The sequence below is a fragment of the Schistocerca nitens genome, chromosome 4 (genome assembly GCF_023898315.1).
Source record: "Schistocerca nitens isolate TAMUIC-IGC-003100 chromosome 4, iqSchNite1.1, whole genome shotgun sequence".
In the NCBI taxonomy this organism is placed as follows: domain Eukaryota; kingdom Metazoa; phylum Arthropoda; class Insecta; order Orthoptera; family Acrididae; genus Schistocerca; species Schistocerca nitens.
Genome location: NC_064617.1, coordinates 699,524,063 through 699,543,702, shown reverse-complemented (window position 1 = coordinate 699,543,702; position 19,640 = coordinate 699,524,063). Strand labels below are relative to the sequence as shown.

The 19,640-nt window shown below is 42.7% G+C and overlaps 1 protein-coding gene across 1 annotated transcript in view; it reads left to right on the top strand.

Moving 5' to 3' along the window:
* LOC126253003 (UDP-glucosyltransferase 2-like) overlaps positions 1-19,640 on the top strand; it is a 324,067-nt gene that overhangs the window by 72,581 nt on the left and 231,846 nt on the right. The window lies entirely within an intron of this gene.

The following is a 19,640-nucleotide window of genomic DNA, read 5'->3' as shown; positions in this document are numbered from 1 at the left end:
TATTACACAAGAAAAAACGTACAATTTGTTTACAGTGTACTGATCAATTCACAAAGTTTTAGAAGGCCAATGGCAACAGTAAGACATTGAAAACTGCCATCTGTCGCGTACTCCACCGAGATAATAGGCTGCCATAGAGAACAGCACAGAAAATAATTACTGCTGAACAGAGATTATACCGCGCAGGATGCCAAGGGCTGTTATGGAGCCGCAAGGCAGCTTGTGCTGCCGTCCCACGTATAGCTGGGCAAGTGAAACAATATCACCCGTCCAATAGCCGGTACTATTCTCTGTCTAGGCTCGACCTGTCCACTCGCATACATGGACATCGCACTTATTGACACTTCGGAAAACATTTTAAGACATGTCACAATCAAACATAATAAAACGCACGAGTGAAACACTGCTGCTCGTTGGTTGCTAACGAAACATTTAAGCTGTGTTTAGGTTGTCATGCTGACTGGCACGGCATATCCTTTCTGTGGAGCGGTGAGTGTGTTAAGCAGTGCAGAAACGGTCGCAGGGAGACGCAAATGAGCTGATGTTACCGTCATAGGAGCACCACTTCTCGCTTGTACACCGGAGTGGCGTTGTGCAGCGCCCGACACTCGGCGTTCGGAGATGTGTGATCACAGCCTTTGTACTTGCTTTCATAGAGAGGCTGCGTCTCCTGTACCTCCTAAGCTCATTTCAAACGCACAACGACGAATATAATAACAATTTCAACGAATCATGTCATACGAATACAGTGGTTGGATAACAGTTTCAAGTGTTGCTGCTATCTAATCCTACAAATGTAAAAACAAAAATTAATTCGTTGTAAAACCACTCTTGTTTACACACTTGTCATTTAGAGAGCGACTAAAACCAAGTTGCGGTTTCCTGAAATTGCTGCAACCAGTCGGCTTTTGTTTCAGTCTTCAATTTTTATTTTCCATTACCGGTTTCGAATCGCCTAGCAATTCAACATCAGATGGTACATATTTACTGTAATGTAAATTACCACATTTTAAAAATTGTATGTAATATAAATTTGTACCTTCTGGTGATGAATTTCTAGGCGATTCAAAACCGGTAATGGAGAATAAAAGTAAAAAAATAATCCAAAAGATGACTTGATAAAACAATTTGGCTCCCCATTCGTAACGGATAAAAGTTGGACAACCATTTTGCTCTAAGTATGCCAAACTATTTACGAGTACATTACAGAAGATATTAAAACCGTAAAATAAAAGAAGCAGAGGAGTCGCCGGCCGGAGTGGACGAGCGGTTCTAGGCGCTTCAGTCTGGAACCACGCGACCACTACGGTCGCAGGTTCGAATCCTACCTAGGGCATTGATGTGTGTGATGTCCTTAGGTTCGTTAGGTTTAAGTAGTTCTAAGTTCTAGGGGACTGATGACCTCAGAAGTTAAGTCTCATAGTGCTCAGAGCCATTTGAACCATTTTGAACCAAACAGAGGAGCGATTAGTCAAAGCTACAACAATTTAGAAAATAAGACGTAGAAATACCTTTCTTGAAGTCTTTCTGCTCATTTAACAAATCTTGAGACAGTCTCTTGTGGTGTCTATAAAGTTCTATTTCTTGTAATGTACGCAATAATAAACTTTTTGGAACATTAAGCAACTTTTTAAACTGGCATCTATATTGCTACTGAGTGTTCCGTATTTGATTGGCGCTAACCAAATATAGATTTACTGCTTGCTACTCCTGTGATACGGGTTTTGAGCGTATTGCAGAAAATGCAGGCTGTTTGTCCTAAGTATTATTTTCCACAGTCCTTACATTTAATATTGTAAACACCAGACTAGTAAAACACTTTCCGCTGGTTACTTACAGCGTGTTTCAGTTTCATCTGTAAAGAGTTCTTGTTAATAATATCTGGATTTCGAAATGACTAGCTATCTTTTTTGAAATATTGCCCATATATGTCATACTGATCAAACTTCCATATTGCGGTCAATGGCTCTCGCAATTTATTTCAAAATTAGAATTTCTTTTTCAATTTATACAGTGTCTAAAGAAAACAATAAAATTGTGTGGACGACAGATACAAAGAATGCCTTTATATATTTATACAGATGATGTGAATTTGAATTAGTGACTGTAACTACAGTAGTGGATTTTCTAAATATTCTGAACTGATGTCTACGTTTATTACTTATAATTTTGAAGTTTAGGAAATTAATTAATCTGCCTACTTCATGTTCGTCTGTGAATTGAATCTTAGGAGGTTTATGGAATATTATCGATCTCAACTGTAGTCCCTTTGTGCAGTATTATAGTGTTATCAATGTACCTTTTATACTACATAGTTTTCCTTCTATTTTCTAATTTTCTTCAGAGAAATTACATCAATATAGGTGAAAAATACACTGCCGGAGGACAAAATTAATGCACCTGGAAAGACGAGGCTGATTTTGCTCTGATGACACCAGTTGCCACCTGGGGGATAGTAGATGTACTAATAATGGTTTCATTGTCGTTTGCCAACAAATAGCATAGTTACACAGTTGTTTACCCTTTAATAGGGAATGTTCACAGCCAGAAGGCTCAGCGTGGTGCAGATGTGTGGGACAAGCAGGCAGCCATTCCATGGAGAAGCGGTCATGCTTCCTACAGCCAACTGAGCAAGTGAAGGGGTCAAATGTGGCCTTCCGAGTGGCAGGATGGTCCTTTCAGAGTATTGCTACACAAGCTGGATGTGCTGCGTCAGTTCTGTAACGATGCTGTTATCAGCGGTCGTATGAAAATTCTCTCACCCACAAACGAGGTTCTGGATGTCCATGTCGTACAGACGCCCTACAGGACCGTCTTACTGTATGGGCAGCTACGCCACATCGTGCAGCTACCACAGCACAGATAAGAAGCTTGTGAGCCCGGTAGTGTCAACACGAACTGTTGCGAACCAGTTGTTAGCAGTGAGACTACGGGGACGCATTCCTCTAGCCCATCTTACACTCACTCCAGAGCATCGAAGTGCAAGATTCGAGTGGTGCGCTCAGAAAATACCTTGAAAAATTGAGTGACGTGAAATGAACTTCAGCGATGAAAGTAAATTCTGCCAGCACGCAAATGAGCGGATCGCGCTAGGGAAAAACGACTGTCTGAACGCCTCAGTACGAACTATAATTTCCGTTATCTTTGAATGGTGGTCATTGCGCGATTTGAAAGTTGGTGGTACTAATATATGCTCTACATCCTCGGTGAATATTGAAGTTCGGAATTTAGTGAGCAGCCCATTCCGTTTAGCGCGCCATCTATCTTTATGTGTGTCACACTTCAAATTTTCTATGAGATTTGTAACGCTCTCGCGATGGCTAAATGTAGCAGTCACGAATCTTGTCGCTCTTCTTTGGATCCTCTCAGTCTCTTGAATCAGACCCAACTGGTAAGGGTCCCATACAGACGAGCAATACTGGACGAACTAACGTATTGTAAGCTACTTTCTTTGTTGAAGGACTGCATCGCTCCAGGATTCTACCAATAAACCGCAATCTAGAGTTCGTTTTACCCCTTACTTGTGTAATCTGATCATTCCATTTGAGATCATTTCGAATAGTCACACCCAGATACTTGACGGATGTTAGCGCTTACAAAGACTGGGCATTTATTTTGTACCCGTAAATTAATGGAAATTTTCGCCTTGTTGTACGCTGTAGGTTACACTTAATAATATTGAGAGATAACTGCCAGTCATTACACCACGCATTTATTTTCTGCAAATCCTCATTGATTTGTTCACAACTTTCGTGTGATACTACTTTCCTGCAGACTTCATCATCATTGGCAAACAGTCTAATGCCGCTATCAATACCATCAACCATGTCGTTTATATAAACCGTAAAAAGCAGCGGACCTATTACGCTGCCCTGGGGCACACCTGAAGTCACCCCGTTCAGGACGACATACTGCTCCCTGTGTGTTAGAAACTTTCTATCCAACCGCATATATCATCGGATAGACCATTAGCGCGCACTTTTTGGAGCAAGCGACAGTGCGGAACTGAGTCGAACGCCTTTCGAAAGTCGAGAAATATGGGAGCCGGTATCTGGAGCCTGTTGTATATCATGCACAAAGAGGGCCAGCTGTGTCTCGCATGACCGCTGTTTCCTAAAACAGTGCTGGTTTCTGCTGATGTGCTTCTCAGAGTCTAGAAAGGTCATTATGGCTGAGCACATATGTTCCATGATTCTACAACAAATCGATGTCAGTGAAATTGGCCGGTAATTATGTGCATCCGATTTTCTACCCTTTTTATAGATTGCTATGACCTGGACCTTCTACCACTCCCGTGGAACTTTCTACTGTTCCAATGATCTCTGATAGATGATGGATAAGAATGGTGCTATATTTGTAGCATAGCCAACATATAATCTTACGGGGATACCGTCTGGGCCAGATGCCTTCCTGGCGTCTAAGGATCTTAACTTTTTTACAGTCCTAGATACACTGAACACTATGTCAGCCATTCTTGCGTTTGTTCGATAATTGAAAGGGGGAATGGTGCTGCAGTCCTCCATCGTAAACGAGTTTTTGAAAGCTAGGTTTAGAATTTCGGCCTTCTGTTTATCATCATGAGTTACATTACCCGTACTGTCAGCAAAAGAAGGTATTGAATTATTTGTAGCGTTCATAGATTTTACGTACGACAAAAATTTTTTGGGGTTATTTTTAGAATCTGCGGATGAAATATTGCTTTCAAATTCATTAAAAGAATCTCTCATTGAGCTTTTGACAGCTGCTTTCATTTTGCATAATTTCTGTTTGTCAGCGGGGCAGTGACTACCTTTGAAACGACTGTGCAAAATTCTCTGCTTTCTCAACAACTTCCTAATATGTTTATTGTACGAAGGTGGATACCTTCCCTCTCCTATATTTTTGCTAGGCACATACTTCTCTAGCACATGGTGGACAATACCTTTAAATTCCGACCAAAGATGCTCAATATCTTTGTGTCCCGTGGTGAATGCTTGGAGCTGACTATGAAGATACTCATTAATGACACTTTTATTTGCTTTCCCAAACAAGAAAACTCTACGCTGTTTCTTTGGTTATTTTGCAAGTCCCACTGACATAGAAGCCACAACGACGTTATGGTCGGTGATACCTTCTTCTAGATTAAATTCCTCAAAAAATTCAGGTCTGTTTGTCGCCAAGATATCTAATATGTTCCCATCTCGAGTTGGTTTCCTAACCAGTTGCTCAAGGTTGTATGTTGAGAGCGCTCCTAGAATAACCTCACACGAATCTTTGCTTCTGTCCCCTGTAATAAACGTGTAATTTTCCCAGCGAATGGATGCCAGATTAAAGTCCACACCTACAATTAATGGATAATTTGGATATTTACTTCCTAAGTACTCAAGACTTTCCCTGAAACGTTCCGCGACGTTTGTTGCGGGTGCTGGTGATCTATAAAAACATCCTAATACAATGGTCAATCCTAGTCTGATTGACAGCTTTATACAGACTATTTTACAGTCCGACCCAGTATCGATCTCAACTGCGTTTAAACAGCTTCTAACTGCAATGTACACACCACATCCCATAACATCAGACCTATCCTTCTTAAACATTGTCCAATCCGAGTTCAAAATTTCACTGCTTTTTATGTCTGGTTTCAACCAGATTTCAGTACCTAATACAATATTGGCATTGCTACTGTTTATTTCGGAGAGTAACTCGCGAATCTTGCTACAGACACTTCGACACTTTACTAACATGAGATTAAGCATATTTAAATCCTTCGGAATGACCTGTTTAGGCAAACTGACAATTTTTCGAGTTAGCACACCCACATCAGCGACATGAACTGGTAATTTTTCAGGTCAGCGGTTTGTTTCCCGTTGGGAGGAACCTAATCTAAATAGACCCCATCTGCACGCCACAAGTACTGTGTTAACCACGTAGCTGCTTCGTGTGTGTAGTGCACCTCTGATGGTATCGAGGGGCGTCCTACAACCTTCCACCCCCTAGAATATGTCGAGGAATCTACAACCATTTTCGTCACAGAGTCGACGTAGCCTCTGGTTTAGACTCTCCACTCGACTCCAAACCAGAGGACACCAGTCCGTCCTAGGTACGATGCTGCAGATCGTCAGCTCGGCTTCCACTCCTCGAGATATGGAGACCGCCTTCGCCAATTTAGTCAGCCGTCGAAAGGACACAAGGATTTCCTCGGTATCCCGGCGACAGGCATCGTTGGTGCCGACATGTGCAACAATCTGCAGCTGGCTGCACCCCGCACGCTCGATAGCCGCTGGAAGAGCCTCTTCCACATCCCGGGCAAGGCCCTCCGGCAAGCACACCGAGTGAACGTTGGACTTCTTCCCCACCCTAGCCGCTATGTTTCTGAGGGGCTCCACGACCCGCCTAACATTGGAGCTCTCAATAACTAACAAACCCCTACCCCATTCTGATCCGGCTCAGCCCTCCCCCCCCCCCCCCAGCATCAGATAGCACACTGAATCTATTAGCAAAGTGCATGGGATTTGGCAGGAGCCTGCGTCCCCCCATGCAGCCTTCGCCTTTAGGCTCGAAACCTCGACACAATCCGCCACCTGCGCACTGAGGTGAGAGTGGGCCGGGCGGCTCAGTCGCACCTGAGGTCGGCTCAGTGACAGAGAGCTGTGACATCCCCCCCCCCCCCCCCCCCCCTGCACATCTAGCACAGCAAAGGCTGCCCCAGGCACCCCATCCCCACCGCACCTCAAGGTGACACTCTGGAGCTTGTTGACTGTGGCCAACAAAGCTTCTAGCTGCATTTGGACTTTGGCCAACTCCTTCTGCATCCGCACACAACAGACACAATCCCTATCCATCTAGCTAATAATTGATTTACTATAAAAAACGTAAGGAAACCTACTGGCATACAAGGTTAACAGCTACAGTCTAGTTGGCAGAAACGACACTCAGTGATGAAAAATAAAAATTTATGGTAGAAGCTAGACCTGGTGTTTATTTTCCTGCTAGGGGCTATTTAGTGAATACTAAAGAATAAGACAGTGACCTACAGTAAACTGCTAGGCGCTATCTAGTGAATATTATTAACGAATTAAACAGTGACCTACGGTAAGCTACACCTACTGATTATCCCTCGCATCTGTAATTTAAACAAGCGTTTACGTACACGCGAAAGTGACCTAATGAAACTATAAATACCGCTACCTTAAATGTACCGAGTCTAAATGACACTAATAAACGTAAATACTGAGTATTGTACACTGACAGATACAGGTACAAAACTAAACCTTTAGCTAACAATAAGAGTTCAGAATGTAAAGCACAAATACGAACTCTACTTTATAGGAACCGATGAGCTTACAGTACACGATCACTAATGCCCACAACATGCTGAGGAAGCTAAGCAGACGGCGAGGTGAGTTTTAGCTTTCTGCTAACTAAACCGTATGTAAGAAGGGCTCAGAACTTGTATTGCAACACTGATTTACTCAGATATTGTAGTGTAATACTAATTTACCACGTATTTTACGTTTGCTTAACTTTTAATGGTCGCAGGTTGCGCTAGTCAGACGTATACAAGTGAGGTTAGAATTCACTGTCAGTATCACTATTCCTAATTAAACCTTCAATGCATCGAGTGTAAATGACACTATTAAAAGTGAATACTGAGTATTGTACACTATCTTAAACTGATTAACCCTTGTATTTAGGCCGGCCGTTGTGGCCGTGCGCTTCTAGGCGCTTCAGTTTGGAACCGCGTGACCGCTACGGTCGCAGGTTCGCGAGACCCACCCACCGTCCCCACTCCTAAACTCGATAGCCCACCCAACAAACAATTATTTTAGAGAATTATTGCTTATCAGCAGCGTAATCTTCATAAGAATAACACAGACCGGAAGTGAATTCTTCTGCAACATGGGTTAAGTAAATATACTGGACGCACAACAATGGTCCAACAATGGCCCAAACGAGGACAAAAATCGTCCAACAATGACATAAGACAGCGCAAAAACCGTGCAACAATGGCGTAAGCGAGCCGAAAAATCGTACAACAATGGCGTAAGCAACACCCACCCACCATCCCCGCTCCTAAACACAATAGTCCACCCAAACAATACGTGTACTATTAAAACCAATAATTTAACTGCCTATTTTAGTCACCCTGACAAGGAGACCTCACTTACCGTGAGGCCATTTCATAGGATGGCCTTCGGCTGTGCGTCTGAGCAGGACTCTGAGGTTCTTATTCTATTGAGATTATACTTTTTTAACCTAAACATGAGGTACATGTTTACCTCTTTTAAGTCAATTTAAAAAAAAAATTTCACGAGCGGTCTGGCGCGACCAATAACCACCACAGTGGTGACATGACAGATAACAATAAGCGACGACGCCATGCACGTCGCCGAGGCATTGCTGTGGCACATTAACACAAGTGAATTTAGTGATACGGCACAGTTATTACACGGATGCTGATATATTAATGCTGGCCGGGGTGGCCGAGCGGTTGTAGGCGCTACAGGTTCGAATCCTGCCTCGGGCATGGATGTGTGTGATGTCCTTAGGTTAGTTAGGTTTAAGTAGTTCTAAGTTCTAGGGGACTGATGACCACAGATGTTAAGTCCCATAGTGCTGAGAGCCATTTGAACCTTGTATTTATAATGTAAACAAACGTTTACGTACACGCGAAAAATAACCTAATAAAACTGCTACCTTCAATGTATCGAGCCTAAATGACACTAACAATCGCAAATACTGAGTATTGTGCACTGGATTAATTGATAATCCTGGGTATTTAACGTCAGTTAAAAATGTAAACAAACGTTTGCGTACACGCGGAACTGTCCTAAACACAGACTTTGCTTATCTTGTTCAGACGCAAATGAAAACTGAAACCTTAAATTTATCACGTTTATCTGACACTAATGAACGTAAATACTATAGAATAGACAGCAAAAACGATTAATTACTAGCTAAATTACTTATCTTGTAACACAGCAAACGAAAAGCGCTCGTAGCCGGCGTCAAGGCTGCCAACTCTCTGATGATTACTAATCGACATAAATCCAATTGGATGACTGAAATATATTCGTCCAGAACAGCTAGTGGAAATAACTAAAACTTTCACTGGTTCATATTTTCAGTTGATGTTCATAACTGTCACAGTCAACTATAACTTAAAATATTCGTATTTATAGTTGTTGGTAAGTTTTCAACATAACTGGAAAACGACTTGTTAACATTGTTCGTTATACTCGTATCATCAACATAAATGTCAGCATGCAGCAATTGGTACCACTTGGTAAACCCAGTTACAGCCTAAGTGAAAAAAGGCCTTTTTGTACCATGGTGGGGACTATTTGGCAATGATGTATTACTATCATCCCTCTAGCTATTATTATACTAAAATAACACAAATATTTTAATGTAAAATATACTATTAGTTCTTTGTCATATGCCACTTTATTTCAGCATACATCTTCAAGTAATATGCAGGGTACACGTACGCCCGCACGCACGCACACACACACACACACACACACACACACACACACACACACACACAAACCACAATGTTTCTTGTTCAGAGTGTAATGTACAGGTGTCAGCCTGGTGTAAACACCTCTTCTCCAAATCTTTTATTTTAATTTAAATGTGATGTACTGACGTTATCTTCTACTTTCCGAGGACTGTGGACTGTGTACCAGTTTCCCTGCTTCCTGTTCCGTCCGTGAATTGTACGCTTCAAGAAAGGCTTCCAGTATTCCTCTATCTGAGCCCTAATTCATCTCGCAATCATTGGGCGATATGTGTTTGTGAGGAAGTAGTACGTTTGCCGACTGGTTTTGAATGTGGGCGCTCTTAACAGTTCTCTGTGATATATGGCGCTTTTCGTGTTATCCATCCCACTGCACTCTGCCGAGCATCCCTTTTGTTAACCTCCGTTGCAAGGTTCCCAGACTAAAAACCAGTACTCAAGAACTGAGCGAACGAATGTTTTGCAAACGATCTCTTCCACGCGTAGACTGCACTATGTTGGGACTCTGTCGGCAAACCTGTCTTCCCATTCCTCTGGTGAGAAACTTTTAGATGCTTGAACGTATGAGAATGATTCCAGTCACTGAATGTTGAAGTCAAAGAAGGACGCTTTTTTTTTTTCTTTTTCTGCTTTCCTTACTTTATTTACAATTAAGATCAGCTACAAATCTTGCGCCAGTCGCTAATAACCTTCAACGTTTTCTGCATTTCGTAACTGGTTTCTGACGAAGTCACATCCCTGGCAACTATAAAACTACCATCGTTCCAGACATTAAATGCTTTCAGTGAGGGCAATATGCCATTGGCTACTTAGTCGATACATTCGCGCCGACAGCGGACAATCTGCTGACGGTGTCTGAAACTAGTGTATCTGGCAGCATACAGAGCGCATGGAGAAGGTTCGTCTGGCAACGGTAACAATGGAAGGAGCTCTCAATTTAGTAATACGTCACAGTTATTACACGGATGCTGATATATTAATGCTGGCCGGAGTGGCCGAGCGGTTCTAGGCGCTACAGGTTCGAATCCTGCCTCGGACATGGATGTGTGTGATGTCCTTAGGTTGGTTAGGTTTAAGTAGTTCTAAGTTCTAGGGGACTGATGACCACTGCAGTTAAGTCCCATAGTGCTGAGAGCCATTTGAACCATTTTTTTGATATATTAATCTGATATGTGCCATTGAATGTGCAGCAATACAAAGGAGACAATTATTGAACTATATGAAAAGAAAATGTAAATTTTATTCGACATGTAAACGTCACTGCAGATGAAACTACCTGGCAGATTAAAACCGTGTGCCGGACCGAAACTAGAACTCGGCGCCTTTGCGTTTCGCAGGCAAGTTCAAAAAATGGCTCTGAGCACTTTGGGACTCAACTTCTGAGGTCATTAGTCCCCTAGAACTTAGAACTAGTTAAACCTAACTAACCTAAGGATATCACAAACATCCATGTCCGAGGCAGGATTCGAACCTGCGACCGTAGCTGTCTTGCGGTTCCAGACTGCAGCGCCTTTAACCGCACGGCCACTTCGGCCGGCGCAGGCAAGTGTTCTACCGTCTGAGCTACCCAAGTACCACTCACGAGCCGTCCTCACAGCTGTACTTCTGCCATTACCTCCTTCTCCTACCTTACAAACATTACAGAAGCTCTCCTTGCAGAACTAGAACTCCTCCGGGCTGTGGCAAAGCTGTGTCTCCGCAATATCCTTTCTTCCAGGAATGCTAGTTCTGCAAGTTTCACAGGAGAGCTTTTGTGAAGTTTGGAAGGTAGGAGAAGGAGGTAATGGCTGAAGTAAGGCTGTGTGGACGGGTCATGAGTCGTGCTTGGATAGCTCATATGGTAGGGCACTTGCCCGCGCAAGAGAAGGGTCCCGAGTTCGAGTTTCGGTCCACCAAACGATTTTAATCTGCCAGGAAGTTTCATATCAGCGCACACTCCGCTGCAGAGTGAAGATTTCATTTTGCTCACTGCAGATATTCGGATTTAGGTTATGACTTGTTCGATATTCCTGCCATCTTTGACGATGATGTGGCGAAGACGAGTAGCGAAATTGTGTATGATGCGCTGCAGTACTGGAACATTGATGCTGTCGATGACTTCCTGAATGGCCGGTTTTAGCTTAGCAATATGTCCTTAATATAGCCCCACGAGAAGGAGTCCCATGTGTTCAGATCCGGAGTATGCGGTGGCCAATCGAGGTCCATACCAGTGGCTTCTGGGTACCCCAGAGCGAGAATGTGGTCTCCAAGGTGCTCCTGCAGAACGTCAAGCACTCTCCTGCTTCGATGGGATAGAGCTCCATCTCGCGTGAACCACATATTGTCTGAATCAGGGTCACTTTGCACAGTGGGGATGAAATCATCTTCCAAAACCCTCACGTACCGTCCGGTAGTCACCGTGCCATCAAGGAATATCGCACCGGATATTCCGTGACTGGACACTGCGTACCACACAGTCACCCGTTGATGGTGAAGAGACTTCTCGATCGCGAAATGGGCGTTTCAGTCCCCCAAATGCTCCGAGTTTGCCAACTGACGAATCCATCGAAACGAAAGTGGACTTCGTCGCTAAGGCAAACCATATAGCGCATACTAATTCCCATCGTGCCCCGCGGCCAACCGTGCGGTTTGAAAGTTCTAACGCAAACCGTTCAGAAGTTATGACGATTTTATTTCACATAGTTCAATAATTGTCGTCCTGTAAGTTTAATTTCCTACGAAACGATACACGCTGGGAATGAACCACTTAGTAACATCGACTGCTTGACACAGTGGCCATTCGCTTCAGATCATCGCCCATTCACCCCGTCAACCTCGCCGTAGACTCACTGTAGAAATTCATTTATTTGCGTGGTAAAATGGTTCATTCAGTGTAACAAATATGCCTCCTTCGCCTCGTTCCCTTACTTAGCTTTTTTCCCTAACCACTGCTAAATCGTCGTAGCGTTAGAGCTTAATTTTTTTTTTCATTTGCATTTCGAGAGGAAAATATTTCATTTATTTGATTTACTATAGCCTGATCCACACCTTAACAGCTCGCAGTGTATTTCTTCTCGATGCCACCTCCTTACTGTCGGAAACATTCCACGAAGTGCATGGCTTTTACATGGTAAGTTAGGTAAAAGATCTTGGAGTGGTGTGATCTCAAGTGCACTTGTACGCAAGCCTTAATTACTCTCCATCATCAACGAAAAAATGAAACACTCTTATGGCATTTTTGCGAGGGAAATTACATGTGGGGCTGTTCGGCCGCCTAGCACAAGTCTTTTTAATTCACTCCACTTCGGCGACTTTCGTGTCGATGATGATGATGATGAGATGATGAGGACAGCACAACAACTAGGCGGGAATTGAACCCGGTTCCCAGCATACAGTTAGCCGTGCTGGGGACTCAGCTACTGAATTTTTTCAAACAGTCAGTAATTGAAACAATGTCACTAGCTTATTTGTTAGAGACGAAAGCGGTTAAAAATTCACTACCCTGGAAATACTCTGACAGATGAAAGCCAACAAAGAACATGCAATACCTAATAATTAATTTATGTTTTACTGATATCCTTCTCATTCCTCCTGCCTCTTAATGTAAATAACCCCTTTTACGATACGCACAATACGACTGGAAAGTAATGTAAGCTCATCTTGCTAGCCACACAAAACAAAAAATCCACAGTACTAGAATGAACAACAATATCATATTCAGTTTACATAGCTTAAAAACAACAGTTTCAGATACAGTTGGAACGAGGGAAATAAAAAAATTAAAGCTGGCTTTTATTCACTGGATCAAAACAGTAAGTATAAAAGTCTACTGCTGCCCATTAAAATTGCAACATCACGAAGACGGCATGAAACAACCGTTATGTTCTCATGAAGTGTACTACAAACTAGGAGAGGCAAAAGATTTGCATTTGAGCGGAACTACGCAAAGATGGTAGAAGTAATGTCATCTACATTCTGCGTATAAGGGTACTTTACGCAGCGGATTCCTCTTTCGAAAACAGCGCTTTAATGTTGCCTGTCTGTGAGAAGATCGTGTTATGATACGTGTAGGAACAAGAAACAATTATCAGCTCTTGTGGGAATTTGATAGCGCCAGGACTGTGGCCTATTACGGCTGCGGTTTATCATTCTGCTTGCGTTGCTCGAAACCTAATAGCTAGCGTACGAATGTGGAGTTGATGGGTTCGGGACATCTGCCTTGCACGATCGCACAGCAGCGTCGCGTACCTTCAGGCACAAAATAGGCTCTTTTGTAGCAACAAAAGCACTCACACCGACACGGTTATGACGCCTGGTGCAGCGCGGGTTGTGATCGCGGCGGCCTTTGTTGCAGAGTCCCTCGACAGCCGAGAGAGGCGCGCGGATATCCGTGCGCCCAGCGTCAGCATCACCATCACCATATCCGCGTGTGGAGCAGAAACAACATTTCAACATTGCATTCGTAGCTTTCACACGAGTCCATGATGATGTAGAGTGTCATTTGACACAAAACACAATTACCTCTGGTACGCTTTAGTCGATAATTTGGCCAGCAGGAGCTACATTTATGAAGTGTTAAGGCTGTAGCTCCGCCTTATGTTCAAGGTACCGACGACGATATCTTGTAACAGGATAAACGAATACTGCATGTAGCCTTTATTGTCCTGACCTAGATCGGTACAGTGGGTGTTCTGTTGTTGCTCTCTATGCACACGTTCTCCACGTATACAATCGGAAAACATCTGATCGACAGCCGCCGTCACTCGCCAGCCACCACGAGTGATGAACCGCGGCATGGAGTTGAGGCAGCGTGGAACGATGTACCACGAGGTGACAAAAGTCATGGCGTAGTTGTTGCGCATACACAGATAGCGTTTGTATCGCATAGCAAAGGCATAAAAGGGCAGTGAATTGTCGGAGCTGTCGTTTGTACTCAGGTGGTTCCTGAGCAAAGATTTCCGGCACGATTATGCCCGCACGATGGGAATTACCAGACTTTGAACGCGGAATGGTAGTTGGAGCTAGACACATACGACATTCTATTTCGGAAATCCTTAGGGAATTCAACATTCCGAGATCCGCAGTGCGACAAATGTGCCGAAATACCAAATTTCAGGCATTACCTGTCACCATGTACAAAGTAGTGCCCGACGGCCTACGCTTAACCACCGAGAGGAGCGGAATTTTCGTAGAGTTTTCAGTACTAACAGGCAGAACAGCGTGGGACGTACTACGAACGTATCAGTTAGAACAGTGCGGTGAAATTTAGCCTTAACGGGCTATGGCAGCAGACGACCGACTCCAGTATCTTTACTAACAGCACGACATCACCTACAGCGCCTCTCCTGGGCTCGTAATCATATCGGTTGGATGCTATACGACTGAAAAACCGTCGTTTGGTCAGATGAATCCCGATACCAGCTGGTGAGAGCTGATAGTATGGTTCGAGTATGGCGCAGACCCCACGAAGCCATAGAGCCAAGTTGTCAAGAAGGCACTATGCAACATCATGTTGGCTCTACAGTGGTGTGGGGCTATCTGCAGCCAGTCATGTATGGACGACAGTGCACCGTGTCACTGGACCACAATTGTTCACGAATTATTTGAAGAACATTCTGCACAATTAGAGCGAATAATTTGGCCACCCAGATCAATCATTTTTGGGACATACTTTAGTTGTCAGTTCGTTCACGAAATTTTGCACCGGAAATTCTTTCTCAGTTATGGACGGCTATAGAGGTAACATGGCTCAGTATTTCTGCAGGGGACACCCAATGGCTTATTGAGTCCATGCCAACTCGATCTGCTACACTATGCCGTGCGAAAGGATGTCCGACACAATATTAGGAGGTATCACATAGGTTTTGTAACCTCAGTATGCTCTTCTCTGTCATCAGCACGACACGAGGCTCTGTTCATTTGGGGTCGTTGTTGTTCCCATGGTCACAAACCATGTGTTTGCCCTGAAATCGCCTACAAATTTAACTATTCTTGTTACTGTAATGTGTAGGCACAATAAGTGAAATTTACGTACATTACATCCTTTGTGTTGTTGCAAATTTAGTGGCCAGCAGTGTACCTTACAAAACTTGAATAAAAGCAAACAATAGCTTAGTCCAAAATCATAAGTACAATACTGACAGATGAAGGAGGTCATACAGGAATAGTGTAATAAATAGCAAACTGCAGCTCAACTATACAGGCTGCGGTATTACCGGCAATTGTTGAGCCGTCGACGTGTTGAATAGTGCTACGCAAGTGACTAGTAGTATTGGGTTTGCCTTCGCCCTTATAACTATCGATGATGATATTGTATCCTTGTTTCGGAACACATAACGCAGTCTACTTCTTTTGCATTCGATGTGAGGCATACCACAGATGGTATAGCGCAAAATACACTCATTTGACATTTTTACCATCGTGATGGATCCCAAGTGAGTCTTATGTATTACTCCATACCACTGCCGACTGAGGGCAACTTTTTAGTCTTAATGTAGCCTCAACTATAGCCGCAACAGGGTATGCTGCTCTGAAATTTTTCTCTCTCTCTCGCTGCAGCGTGGTCTTGGGCGCCTTGCCACGGTTCGTGCGGCTCCCTCTGTCGGAGGTTCGAGTCCTCCCTCGGGCATGGGTGTGTGTGTTGTCCGTAGCGTAAATTAGTTTAAGTTAGATTAAGTAGTGTCTAAGCCTAGGGGCCTATGACTTCAGCAGTTTGATCCTATAGGATCTTACTCAAATTTCCAATTTTCTCCCTCGCTATTTGCGGTATAAGATTTTCAAATCTTTTAACTGAGCATAATAATCTGCACACTTCGTCCACTTTACCAACTGTCCATGATATGACCTTCCCGCTACACAAAGTCACTACTTCCTGAAACTATTCCTTCTAAGTTACTCAAGACATTAAATTGGCACCTGTCAATAGTAATACCACATACCTCCACACTATTCACTCTACACTTGACACTCATCTATACCCACAGTAAGATTCCCTCCGGGCACCAGTCCTACATTCATTCAAAGATCACTTATCAGCTGATCTGCCGTTCAATTGTTTTGCTAATTGATGTTGCTTCTGAGTTCTGTATTGCTAGTAAGGTTCTTCCTTAAAAGCTAGTCCTTAACAGCTACATACAAAATTCATTCAGCTTCATAGCGACCTGTGAAAGATTCTAATTATTTACGTCACACGAAACTAATGGTTTCGTGAACCAATCAAGTTCGAGGAATAAAGGGAATATTCATTTCGTAAGGTTTCTGGAGCAGAGTTCTGAGTCACCGATGTATCGTTCTACACGCTTTCCAAAAATGAATAAGTGCTGTAGCGTTTACGATAAAAGTGGGAAGAAAATCACGTTAGAAGATGAAATTACCCACTTTACTTTCTGTTGTGTTCTCCATGAAGGTAGCTGAGACAGAACCTCCCAGCTACAGAATCCCGACGCTATAAGAAAGTAGCCTACAGCATTTCTTCTTAACACATTCACAAAACATCTAAAAAAGAAGCAACCCAGCAGCATATGGGTAAAAAAAACTATTGTTTATTAAAACAGTGTACCTCAAAGCTTTTGCTTGCAGAAAAGGCGTGGCACTGATGTAGGACCCTGAACATAATCTAACCTAAAAAGGAAATGATTAGTAATAAACGTAATTGAAATTCAGTAATTACCGCAGTTTAGAATATTTACGTTCTGTCTCTCGACAGATAGAGACTTTGACTAACACTCTGGTTCAAATGGCTCTGAACACTATGGGACTTAACATCTATGGTCATCAGTCCCCTAGAACTTAGAACTACTTAAACCTAACTAACCTACGGACAGCACACAACACCCAGTCATCACGAGGCAGAGAAAATCCCTGACCCCGCCGGGAATCGAACCCGGGAACCCGGGCGTGGGAAGCGAGAACGCTACCGCACGACCACGAGCTGCGGACGACTATCACTCTGACAAATGTTCACACTCTCCGTAAATAGATCTACGACTGGAAGTGGCCCGCACTGTAAATGAGTTATAGGTAACTGTACAACTGAACTGTTGGAATTATTGAGCTACAACATCTGAGAACAAGTGAGAACTAGCTGAGTGTGTATGTGCGGTCCCACAGCGTATGAATGTCATCTTGTGGACTATTTGGCGGATGCGTCAGATGGTTCCGGGTTTCAGTGCTCTTTGTGGTGCAGACGTAAATTTCGGCAGATGAATGCCCTATTTTAATGTCTTGTGCCGAAAGATATTGTATTTTCTGGCTTGATCATCAACTAGGAGGCGTCTAACCAACTATATATGGGGCTACTACCGGTTGTGAGGCGCACTCGGAAGATAACACTGTACCGCATCTGATGCGAACACAACAGTTTACATCATCAAAAAATCTGTCACTAGTCTACATTTACATCTTCGTACATACTCTATAACTCACTGTGACATACTTTACATTTCAGTAGCGGACTTAAAGAATTGGTGGCCAGAAAACACCGATGAACTTCATTGTGATCAACAAGTATGCCCAGTGAAACGAATCTACCATCTATTTTCAAGCAGGGAGTTTCAAAAATTTATCAAACTCACTTATGAAATTTAAAAGTGTCTGACCAAACTTACCTACGTAAAATTCACCTGATATTCTAGTTCCATCAATTGGGTGAATGAAACAATGTACCGATATTAGTGCTGAGAAAAGAATCAATACAAAATACGTTTTCGAAACTAATTTTTCCAAACTTGTGAATAACCATGTTTCTGGTAAAATTATCCAGAATGTGCGAATAATGAGCGATGTGAAGCAAGTGACACGTTGAGTAGGCAGATACAGAGCTGCTGCATCGATTGTTAGAACAAATTTCAAGCGTAATGCCGCATTTAATGAAAATATGTTTTCCATCGAATGAAGGAGATTTAACGTTCTTTCTGACCTAGCCATAGCTGTGGGAATTATCTTTTTAGATTTTTCTTAGGCACGTATCGCAATTTCCCATCAGGTGTATATGTCGCATAGCTGTGAGGCTAGGTATGGGTGGCTTGACGATCATGTAACTGCCACAAATGTTTTTGGTATTTTTAAATTTTACTACATACTTGGTGTTTCCAGACAGTTTCTTTTAATGAAAGATAATTATAGAGAAAGAGCAATATTGCCACAGAATCATAGGACTGAGAGCAAAAATGTCATCTTGCTGAAGCACTATGTGTAACCAGGAAGCGAAAGACATGAAATACTTGTCAGCAAAGGAACTGCGCACTGATGAGTGCGAAGAATGTATATTATGTCGACGTTGATATATCGACTGTTCAGAATAAAATTTGCTCCAAGCTACATGCAATTTCCACTATGAAGATTTATTAACAAAAGACCATGAATGTTTCGCGCACGATGATAAAGTGAGAACCATATTGTGGAGCCGTTTTCGAGAAGACAGGGCTGCTGAGCAGACACGTTGGATAAATTTAAGGCGAAAAATGTTAAAATTTGCTACACAGACACGGATGGCTTAGTATATCAAGTAACTTCCTGAAATGTGAACTCATAGAAAGCGTTTGTTGGAAAACCAGTAACTGACGAAAGTTCAGTTTCTGTGCCACCAGTTGAACGTAACATCAAGCAGGTTTAAAACTAGAACCAATCAAAATGAATTGAAACCTTTATTAATCAGAACAAAGTACTATCTAAAACTGTGGTTGGCGGAGAACGTTTTTGCTGAAGAACGTCTTAAAAAACATCAGGTGAGAAAGATTGATTTTTGTTTCCATAGTTCCTTAAACATTATTTGCAGTTATAGATGCTGCTTGTATAGCATACAGTACTGTCTTTCACCCAACAATGGAAATTCAGCGCAGTTTGCTTTGAATGTAGTGTCTCAATAGCTCTGAACTGTAAGTACAGTAAATAAACAAACAACTTTACATTTGCTTACAAATACCAAAGACTAGCTTTTTGTTGTAGCAATACTTTTAATAAACAAAAACTGGGTCGTTGCCTTAGCTGTGCAAATAGCTCGTAACTTAAAATCTAGTTTCTCAGAAAATGTTAAAATTAGAAATAAAGCCAATTAGAGCATTATGCTTTCACCTTTTGGCGACGCCAAGGTCTACACACACATTTCAGCGCATACTATATTAAAAACAGAATCTCTAGCGAAGGAGGCCAATAATATACT